Here is an 11,894-nt window from a genome sequence, read left to right as displayed (position 1 = left end):
GGGACTCTTGTTAGTTGTGAGACATCACGTTCTTTCTTCCGAGGAGGTTAAAGGGAAAGTGTGTTTTCCTGGCGGCTGCTGGCATGCATCTTGCAACGGTGGGGAGACGCCAACCTGAGGGAGAGGCAACATATGGAGTCAGGCAGAGTCAGTAGAGCTGCAGAGAGGTCTAGCCAGATCCTACATGCACAGTGCCTGGGGTTTACATTTCCTATGGATTTTAAGGTCCAGGTGCCAATGAATTCCCATTGTTATTAAAGGAAGTTTGAGTTCAATTTTCTGTTATTTTCAACATAGCAGATTCTGATCCAGAACTTTTAAATTCATTTACTTCTCTCACATTTTGGGTTACTGATTTCACATTCAAATATGAGCCACCTTCAGTGTAGAGCACAGCACTGTGTACTCCCCATATCTTTTGCCCTCATGGCAACCTTATGAGATAGATAATATTATAATTGAATGTCCACTTTTCAGTCAAAGGTACTCAGGTTCTGAGAGATTGTGACTTCTCTAAAGACCCAAAACCTATAAGCAGCCATAGAGTCTGAATTTGAGCCTATTGCAAATACCATTTTATTATAGGAAAGATATTAAAGATAAAAATTCAGCTTTTAGGGGTGCCTGGGTGGCTCAGTGGGTTAAAGCCTCTGCCTTCTGCTCAGGTCATGATCTCAGGGTCCTGAGATTGAGCCCTGCTTCAGACTCTCTGCTCAGCAGGGAGTCTGCTTCCCCACCTCTCTCTCTGCCTGCCTCTCTGCCTACTTGTGATCTCTGTCAGATAAATAAATAAAAATCTTAAAAAAATATAAAAAAATTCAACTTTTAGACAGTTGTCAGTAATCACTCATATTTGTGAAATACTTTCTGTATTTCCAAAGCATATGTGAACCCATGTTACTTACCATCATGTTGATGAGGTATCAACTCAACTGTAAAGAGCTGACTGAAACAGAGAGGCCAGACACAGAGAGTACCTAGGAAATAAGTCAAGGTGTATTTATCCCATCAGTGCAGGTAGAAGAATTATACAGTAAAAAAAAATGTTCTCCAATGACAGGCACGGTGTGTAAACCTCTGGGTCTTCTGGAGAGGGCTTCAATGTCATTGTACAGGATTAAGTCCGAATGAGTGAGGAGCCTACTGGGACTTGTAGGAAGTGTCACTGAGGAGTAGGCAGAACACTTCCACCCCCCAACGCCAAGCTCAGCTGGATCTTTATGATCAGATATCTTGGTAATACACAAAATGACCATAGAGACTCATGTAAAATAAGTATCAACACACCTTTATTTTTTCTTTCCATTATTAAAAATATGAAACATCCTGCAAATTTGCCTGTCGTCCTTGCACAGGGGTCATGCTAATCTTGGAAGTATTCCATTTTTAGTAGATGTGCAGCTGAAGCAAGCACCACACCTTTTAATGTATTTATTCTCTTTAGGCTAGCACAGTCTGGTCTCGGACTTTCTGGTCTCAGAGCTGCAGAATTAGGGCAAGGGTCAGTTACCCTGATGCCTCTGAGAACCTTACAAGCCCTCAGACTAGCTATAAATCTGTCAGATTGATGATTATGATTTTATAGATGGGAACGTTAAGATAATTAAGTGTGGGGGGGAGGTAACATTATTTGGCCTCCAAGTGCATTAGGCAGTAACTGAACTGAATGAAAACTAAGGTACTTTGATTGGCTCTTTAATCCTTATTTAATTAGAATGCATTAACTTTTCATCCATGGGAGGTTTCTTAAGCCAATTTTGTTGTTAACGAAGCCCAGAATAAATATAGGAACATCAGTAGAGGGCCAGGCTGTGCCTTTAAGTATAAAACCCAAAAAGAGTAAGCCTGAATGTGTTTTCAGTAATTCATTTTGAAGAGTTGGTAATGAGACTAGACATGTAGTTTAATCAGACTGCTGGTGGTCACCCAGAACAGACATGCTATGATGCCTGTGGAAAAACCACGGGTTCTTGGTCAAGGGAGGGACTGTCAATTCCAGGACAGTGCTGATTTCCCAGTAGGGTGAGGGGCTTCAGGGCCACACGGTTTCCAAGGTTTTCCCCTGTGTATTTTGATTAGTGCGTTTTTGATAAAGTGAGTAATAGTCTCTTTTTTCATTGCTAATATCCTGTTTTGGTGCACCAGTAATAGCCTAAAGAAGAAGAAGTTTCCTACCTCCATAAATGCTCTTGGCTAACTTAATGGTATTGGATAGACTAGAATTGGGGGCACCTTAGATAATGGATAATTTCAGACAGTTGCCATGTTTCACTTTATCATTCACTCAGAAATATTTACGGACTACATTTTGTGTGTTGGGCACTGTTCTGGCTCCTGAGTAGAGGATAAAGAGCAAACAGTTGTGATTGTTGTCCTGCTAAAGCCCATAGATGTGTAATTACAAAACATGATGGGTGAAATGGAAAAGACTCGAGTGCTATGAAGACATATGCCAGGGGATCACATTTCAGATCAGGTTACCATCTACTGAGGAAGTGATTCTTTATGCTGAGAACTGAAACATGAGAAAGCACCAGCAAGGTAGAGTGGGAACAAGAGTTTCCTAAGCAAAGGAAACGGCAGGTTAGTTGTTGTGGTGGCGGAAATAATTGGTCCTTTTGGAGTAATTGAAGCTGGAGTAGGTGAGTGAGGAGGGAGGGAGTGGTGGGTACAGGAAGGCCATGCACTCAAAAACATTTGAGTTTTGGAATCTTGAGATATCTGGATCCAAATCTTGTCTTCTTCTTTTATTCGTGGTCTTGGACAAGTCACTTAATTTCTTTGTGAGTCAGTTTCCACTGCATTGAAATTATCTCCCAGGCAAACTAATGCAGAATAAGTGAATCTAAATGTTCAGTCCCTAGTCCTGCCAGTTCCTTCTCTCCACCAACTGCTTCTTCTCTTCCTGCATTTTTACTCAGAGCTATTGATGGAGTTGGTTAGTAATTTAACCTTGGTTTTCTTGGCTCTTTCCCATCATCTTGCAACCTGAATAATCAAAAGCTGAATGATCTAGAGTTAATTATTATTTAAGAAATTTCAGTTACATCATGGACATTACCTTTATTAATTATAACATTTAGAATCAATTGTCAGAGACAACCCTTGCTCGAGTCTACCCTTGAGAGATACTCAGTTTCATGTTGGCTTAGCCTTTTATTTACAAAATGGCTGTGATTTTTTTTTAACTTGGAAAAGATTGTTTTGATGCATAATATGAAAGCTGACTGTGTGACTTAGCAAACCAAAAATATTTATTCAGAAAACATTTCATTGCAGCTATCTGTCATGTTGAAAAGGCAGCTTTTTGTTTCAGTGCAATGAATGCAACACAGTATGTTTTGGTTTATTAACTGATGGTTGAGCGTGGTTATATGAAAACACTTGGGCCAGTATTTCCAAATATAACGAGTGCCCCAGATTCTCAAACATTAGGAAGATGTCACAGGATAAATTCATTCTTCCAAGTAAATGAACTAGATCAAAGAGTCCTTCTGTTTCTTTCTTTCTCCACCCTTATTATAATAAGGCCTATTGTGAAGGGATTTCTCGAAGTGGGAACTAGCACTAATATCTTTCAAAAAAGCTTCTACAGGGAGTTTATACTTCGCACCGTCTTAGTGGCTACCTCTGTGACCTAGAAGTACACCTTTGGCTTCCATGGGCCTTAGTGTAAGATAGAACACCATTGTGTTTCCTACCAACCTCACAGGATTGTTCTGGGCATTAAACTAGATGCCATTTTTAAAATAGTTGAGAATGGGGACCGTTCATTCAACAAATCTACCTGAATGGAAAGAACCAGAAGTGCTCTTTCCCAGTTGAGCCCAGATATTTTATTTGATAATAGTTAACAACCCTACAAGGTAGTCAGGGCAGTAGCTCTCAAGTGCTGGGGGAAGAGTTAGGCACTATATGATGAAGATTTTTAAATTCACTTGCTATGTTTCTCCAAATAATTAAATCCATAACTCATTTTGTTGTTCATCGACCCATGCTGCCAGGAGGTCCTTTTCCTTACAGAACCCTTTAAACCTTTCATTGTTTACCCTTGCCTTCTTGCTTTTTGAATGAATTATAAAATGGCTCTCAAAGACTGAAAACAGTCATCTCCTTTTTAGCCTTCTCTTTTTAAGAAGTCATAGTTGTCCTGAATCTTGTATATAGTTTTCTATTCTTTTATAGTTCTAAATTTTATAGTTTTCCTGCCAAGTCTGCTGAACTTTTCCCCTAGGTCTTTTTTCCTTCCTTGTTGTCCTTGTAGCTCCCTCTCTTTTTTGTGTAAAGGAGTGTTTCCTTCCCACGAAGTTATGCTGATGTCCCTTTAAACCGCGGAATTGTAATCTGTTACTTTTCCAGCCTACTGGGTTGAATCCCTGGGCACTTTGGGAAGGCCTAATGTTGTCCAATGGAAAACTACTGGTCCCTTAAAATGCAGGACACTGGCTATCCCCTGCACATCCCCTCTCTAGGCTGGGTGTCCCATCGCTGGGAGGCCTTCCTCTCATCAGGTCGCGGTGGAAGTGTTTCCCCTTGCAGGATGGGGCACATCAACTGCATTCCAGCAAAGGGGCTTTCCTCTTTCCCTGTGAACATTTTATCTGATGGTGTAATTCGGAGGGAAAGGGGAAGAGCCAAGGCGGGTTGCGCAGTTGCCTGCTTTTCCTGGCAAGGCTGTTGGGGCATGTTGTTCCCGGAGCCTGTCCTCATCATCTGATCATTCTCATCCCGCCAGGGTGGCCCCGAGGTTGCCCGATAGAGCAGAGAGACAGGCTGCCCGCAAGTTGATACAGAAGAGGACACCGAGGGGACCTCTCACCCATGGTGAAGGGAGAATGCTAGTAAATGAAAGTCCTGAATCTCACACTTTCCTTCAAGTAAAAGTCCCAGATGGAAACTCTCTGAATCACACCCTATAAATATTTTCACCCCGGGCTTATTTTCCTTAGACCTTTTGTTGTCAGGGAGAAACAGCAAGGAAAAAAAAAAGTAGAGATGAAGGAAGAGGAAAGTTCAGAGAAAACTTGGGAACTTGACTCTTAGAAGCAGCTGATTCAAAAATATATGTTTAGACAATGTTGAGAGCGACAGGGAGGATGTTGACTTTCCATAAAGTGATGGAAGGCAAGGGTACCCAGTTTTACAATCTGTTAAGTGACTGGTATATGAACATAAAAGACATGTAAATTGGTTTATTTCAGACATCCCAAAGAATGAAGTGTTTTTATACAGGGCCAAAAAAAAAAAAAAAAAAAAAAGGAACTGCTATTCAATTTCAAGTATAAGCAGAATATAGAGTCAAAATTATAATTCTTCAAACACCAGAAATTATCTATTAACTATTGACAAATATAAATTTTAATGGATTCATAATAGTAAAATCCTGTTCCTAGTTTTTAAAATGAAGTGCCACTTATTTAAATCCAGTCTTTGAGAAATAGTGCAAAACCTAAAACTTATCTCTAAAAATAAAGCTCTCTAACCTGTAATTTGAGAACTCTCCGATTTTAATATGAATTTCTTTGACAAGCTCTGTTTCCCTTGTGACAAAATGTCTCTTTTCAGTTTGAGTCATCATTGCACGTTTATGAAATCTGACAATGCTGACACAGCCTGAGATATTTGGGTCAAGGTGATGGGCGAGACATTGCGAAGGTGAAGTAATTTGACTGATTGGATGTGGGTGGCGAAGAAGGTTTACCTGGAGGTGACACAGGGTTACAGAAGGACGGGGGGAGACAGGACAGGGGGTTCCAAAGGTGCATTTCACTGTCTTTACCATTTTGCCTGCCATTTGAATTCACAGATGCCTGAGGCTGTAATATCCAATCCTTCATTAATCTTTGAAATTAGCTAAGAAAGGAACTTTACTTTTTTTAAGATTTTATTTATTTGTTTATTTGACAAACTGAGATCACAAGTAGGCAGAGAGGCAGGCAGAGAGACAGAGGAGGAAGCAGGCTCCCCGCTGAGCAGAGAGCCTGATGTGGGGCTCAATTCCAGGACCCTGGGATCATGACCTGAGCAGAAGGCAGAAGCTTTAACCCACTGAGCCACCCAGGTGCCCTGAAAGGAACTTTTCTTGTAGCTCAGTCCAGGGTTCTGAAACTGGGGCCATGGGTGTATTTGATTGTTAATTCTGTATTTCTCTACCAAATGCAACATCCATTCTCTCTTTTTTCCCCATTTTCTTTTAGTTAGTAATAATGGTTATCTTAGAGGATACAGTTTCTTGTTTTGTTTATTTTTTTGTTTCCTTTAAAAATATATGTATTTATTTATTTAAAGTAATCTCTATGCCCAAAGTGGGGCTCCAGCTCATGACCCTGAGATCAAGAGTCATATGCTTCACTGACTGAGCCAGCCAGGGTCCCCTTTTTCTTATTTTTATCAACAAAATACTAAGGGACCAAATTTCATGTGCTGCTGGAGTCTGAAAGCTTATGGAAGCCACTACATAAAGATGGACAAAAGGAGTCCCTTTTCCTTGGCACTCAACAGAATGCATTACTGGAATTCTAACATATTCTAACATGGGGAAGGCCACAGCTGTGAAGGCAATTAATGGCCGTTGCATTTGCAAAAAAACCCACAGATCCATAAACTACCATGATGTCTTTTAAATGTGCGTTGTATTGGGGGGGGCAAAAAAATAATTTACAGGCAGGGTGGGATTATGCTTAAAGCAGATGGGTATGTTTTCAATGTGGCATGGTATGGGGTGGAGCATGGGAATGGCCAATTCTACCATAAAATATTAAAATCTGCTGGTGTTCTGGAACTTTTTTTTCTCTTATGATTGTTTCTCTGGCCTCTCCAAATGCCCCTGCCTTCTGTCCAGATCTGGATCCAGATTCTGGCCAGCTACATAGACCAGAGTATTTAACTGGTTCCATATGTTACTGGCACCCAATTCTTAGAAAAGAAACAAACAAACAAAGGAGAGTCTAATGATCAACTTTTTCCATCAGCTTGCCGTATTCTTGGAAGTTTCAGGTGTGGTGTCTACTAGATTGTTTACCCCTAGGCTGCTTGTTCATACTATTGATAATATCTTTTTAGGGTGCCTTTGCTTAGTGGTTCTTAAACTTTAATATGCATCAGAATTATCCTGAAGTCTTGTTAAATACAGATTGCTGGGCCTTGCCCCCATAATTTCTGATTCAGTGTATAGGGGACAGAACCCTATAATTTGCGTTTTTAACAAATTCTCAGAAAATGCTGATCTGCCGGTTTGGAGATCACACTTTGAGAAACTCTGTTTCAGATATAAGCTTCTTAGGTATTAATCCCAGTCTTCTTAATGGATTTCTTGATTAGCCACTGAGATTAACACTTACTCTTTTTTTTTTTTTTTTGAGGTAAGGTCTACACCCAGTGTGGGGCTCAAACTCATGACCCCGAGATCAAGAATCACATGCTCTACTCACTGAGCCAGGTAGATGCCCCAGTGTCTATTCTCAATAAGGGTTTCTAGGAAGTACAGTACTATAAATCAGAGGAACTCTTCATAGTTTATGAACAGACAGAACCTAGGAACATTCCACTGGAAGAATTTTAGGAATTTATGTTAGCCATGTGATATCTGCTACACCAATGGAGTTTGTCAGTGACCTGGAAAGACCTGGAGTTGCCAGGGTCAGAGATGTTAGATCTGAATATCTCATCACATGGAGACATCTTTTGATTCGTCTTGCAAGCTGAATCCCCAAATCTCAACTACTATCGAACTTGATAAGATGGGATCTCATAGTCAGGACCTTATTTTACTTTATTTATTATTTTTTGAGATGTAATTGACAAGTAATATTAGTTTCCAGTGTGCAATAAAATGATTTTATATATGTATATATTGGAAAATGATCACCACACAAGTCTAGGTAACATCCATTACTACACATAGTTACAAATTCTTTTTTCTTTTAAAGATTTTATTTATTTATTTATTTGAGAGAAAGAGAGAGAGAGAAAGAGTGTACAAATATGAGCAGGGGGAGGGGCAAAAGGAGAAGGAGAAGCAGACTCCCCGCCGAGCAGGGAGTCCTATCCCATGACCCCAGGATCACAACCTGAGGGGAAGGCAGACGCTTATCCAACTGAGTCACCCAGGTGTCCCTACAAATTCTTTTTGTTGTGATGATAACTTTGAAGATCTACTCTCTTAATAACTTTCATTTATACAATACAGTATTACTAACTGTAGTCACCATATTGTAAATTATATCCCCAGGACTTATTGATTTTATAACTGGAAGTTTATACCTTTTGACCTTCTTCACTCATTTCATCAGTCTCTCCTCTGCCACCTCTGGCAATCACCAATCTGTTCTCTGTGTCTGTGAGTTTGATTTTTCATTTGTTTATTTTTTAGATTCCACATATAAGCTCATACAGTATTTATCTTCCTCTGTTTGAGTTAGCATAATGTCCTGAGCTCCATCAACGTTGTCTCAAATGGCAGGATTTCTTTCTTTTTTATGACTGAATAATATCTGAGACCATATTTTATTTGATTGGCATAGTAGACCTACTGTAATAAGGTTTTTAATAATTAATAAAACAAAAGAGTCTTTGGATTTTCTTCTGTTTAAATAACAGTGATTGGAATTGTTATGTTTGTTTTCAGTAACCCCATGGTAATATTTGTTAACCATTCCCATATGCTTTAAAGAGGAACAAATAGGTCAGACACTAAGCCTGAGCCTCAAACTCTTAACATCTGGATGGAAATTAGGAGGGGGAGTCAGAAATTTCTAGTATAGACTCCTGGATGCAAAAAGGAAGAGCTCCCTATTTATCTGGAAATATCTGGGGATAACTTTGATAAATAGCCATCTTCAGTGGCTTTCCTTATCATGACTAATTTTCTTCTACAATACATATTATGTTGGAATTTACACCATTTGCTTATTTATTAAGCCACCTGTCACCATCGAATGTACACAATCTGAAAGCAGGGACTTTGCCTTGTTCACTTCTGGGTCCCCAGTGCTAAATGGCTTCTGGCATGTTGTTTGTTGCTTGTAAATATTTGGCAAGTGAGTGAATGAAAGAATCTCTCTTAGCAACTCATCTCATCCCAAAATTATCAAATCACCAATAGATTTAACATTTTCCCTTAAGGAAGTAGGTCACCTAAATGTCATAGTTCTGTAGGACTAGTTTCTATCAGCAGCAGGTGGCGACAACAATGGTATTGTGAAGCAGTTAGGCTAACATGTTGAGGATCTCTGGAAGAGAATGGGGAAAGGCAGCCTCTTTGAATGTGTTGTCTGAGTTATTAGAACTCCTTATAATTATTGTCAAGACCATAAAATTAATACATCTCATCCTGGTTTAATAATACCTCTTCTTTACCTAAATAGTTTCCTGAGTTAATTCTCTTAATTTTGGGTTGAATCATCCTTAATAATTGCCTTAGTAGGCAGTTTTATTGGCTGTTAAAACTTTTTAACTGAGAACCCCTTATTCATGGATGTAGCCTGAGTTGAGAGCTACTGTGCCATGCATTTGCTCTCATCAGGGGAGAGTAGACTCTTTGACTTATCTGTGAGAATTTATAAATATCTTTGTTTTTTATTTTAAAGATAATTTCAATAAGTATAATGTAAACATATTCTAGATCATCAGACTGACTGCCTTATATACCTTAGTTCTACCATCATATTTCAGTACCCATGTATGCATTTGTGTTTATGAAGTTGGGTTGGGTCATGTGTTTATTTTTAATATATATACACTTTAATTAATTAAGTAAGTAAGCAGGCTCCATGCCCAGCGTGGAGCCTAACGTGGAGCCCAACGTGGAGCCTGAACTCACAACCCTGAGATCAAGACCCAAGCTGAGATTAAGAGTCAGACTGTTTAACTGACTGAGCCACCCAGGTGCCCTGGGGGTCATGCATTTATAATAAACTGTCGTGCATATAGGAGAAAAAAACAGTGACAACTGATGTATAATGACATGTTTTTACCAACTGAAGATCAAAACACAGTGCAGAAACACCATACGAAGGAGATTGTGTCTGATCTTGTAGATCCTGTGATGACAAACAATTGAAGGGACTCAGATCAGGTAGAGATAGCAAAGATAAAGAGAAGAAATGTTCATGATGTCCAGTCAGCATGAATTAGTAATTATTTGTCTCTTGTGGGAGGAAGGTTAGGATGGTAAGGGAGTAGTGAAGGGAGACTCATGTTTCTCAAGCCTGAGCAATGGAAAGATATCCCTAAAGGAAAAAAAAAATTTACAGCATATGGCGCTGACTTGAATTTATTATATGATAATATTACTTTTATATGTCTATACAAAAAGTTAGACATAAATTTTTTATGTCTTATAAAACCAAAACATATTTACAAATTAAATATAAAGAGCCATAAAACCAGTTAATTCTAAATTAACAACTTTATTATTTTTTTAAAGATTTTATTTATTTATTTGACAGAAATCACAAGTAGGCAGAGAGGCAGGCAGAGAGATAGGGGGAGGCAGACAGACTCCCTGCCGAGCAGAGAGCCCGATGTAGGTAGGGCTCAATCCCAGTACCCTGGGATCATGACCTCAGCCAAAGGCAGAGGCTTTAACCCACTGAGCCACCCAGGGGCCCCAACAACTTTATTTTTAAGACGACATTAATTTTATATGACAAATGGTATTGTGTTGATAAAACTAAATTACTACTAGTGAACTTAATTTAGCACAGATTGCTATAGCATGGGATATTTTGAGTTAGGATAGAGAAAAGTGGTGAAGAATTGTCAATACATAGCTCACACATAGACTCAACCCTCTTAAAAAAGAGCCTCTACATTTCTCAAGTTTGAAGGACTTTTTTTTTAAGACTCCACTCAAGGGTTACTTCATTTAAAAAGCTTCCCTGTCAAACCCAGCTGGTTCTGTGCAGAGTTCTGTCAATTAATTTATCTCATAGCATTGTGACTCTTATGTATTTTTTTCCCCTGAAAGCAATTTCTGATTAATGTCCTTCAAGATTAGAACAGTGCCTAGCATATAGCAGGGAACAGTAAAGTTTTTCGGTTGAATGAAAGCTTCATATAGACGTTCTGGGCTTCATTCATTCATTCATTTGACAGAGAGAAAGAGAGATCACAAGCAAGGGCAGGAATAGAGGGAGAGGGAGAGGGAGAAGCAGGCTCCGCATTGAGCAGGGAGCCCAAGGTAGGTCTCGATCTAAGGACCCTGGGGTAATGACCTGAGCTGAAGGCAGATGCCTAACTGACTGAGTCACCCAGGCATCACTGTTTTTTGGTGGGTTTTGTTTGTTTGTTTGTTTGTTTGTTTTAATGACTCATTAAGCAAATTTAAAAAGTCAGAAAAAGTCAGAAAAAGTCAGAAAAGTCAGGGTTTGGTCTGAAATGAAGAGACATTATGAGTGCTATGGGATAAGGGATTTTTATAGGAGTTAGCTCTTAAGTAATTGAGAAAGAGCTGGGGAAGTGAAGGTCCAGGCAGGGAGTCAGATAATTAGAGAAGGGTCACCAGCAAGGCATCAGAGAAGCCAAGTAGGTACAGTGATGGGGAACCTCATGGGTAGGTCTGTGCAAGCTGGCTATTGTGTATGTGTCTAGTCATGAATGTGGGTCAGCAGGTCAATAGGAGGGAAGACATGGATGTGGAACAGAGGAGAACAAGGACAAGCTTGATTTTGTAGGCTACCTTTGCATATTTCTGTCACCATGTCTGACTATACAACTTCCAGAGAGTAATGACCATTGCTTCACTTCTGCTTTCTAACTCTCATTCAAGTTCCTCTTGGTCAACTCAACCCCATAACCAGAGAAGGAGAGGATTTGGGGAAACGTAGTTCCAGCTTAATGAAGTTAACATAGCACAAACCACCACAATCAGATCTCTGCTTCCGCTAGCGTGG

At 39.5% G+C, this 11,894-nt stretch overlaps 1 non-coding gene across 1 annotated transcript; it reads right to left on the bottom strand.

Moving 5' to 3' along the window:
• Positions 1-1,310: 1,310 nt before the first annotated feature.
• LOC125105799 (U6 spliceosomal RNA) lies at positions 1,311-1,414 on the bottom strand. The gene has a single exon (XR_007129058.1). It is a non-coding gene; the product is annotated as a U6 spliceosomal RNA (small nuclear RNA).
• Positions 1,415-11,894: the final 10,480 nt, after the last annotated feature.

Source organism: Lutra lutra, chromosome 7 (assembly GCF_902655055.1).
Source record: "Lutra lutra chromosome 7, mLutLut1.2, whole genome shotgun sequence".
NCBI classification, from domain to species: domain Eukaryota; kingdom Metazoa; phylum Chordata; class Mammalia; order Carnivora; family Mustelidae; genus Lutra; species Lutra lutra.
The sequence above is the reverse complement of the archived record's forward strand: the minus strand, read 5'-3'. Positions and strand labels throughout refer to the sequence as shown.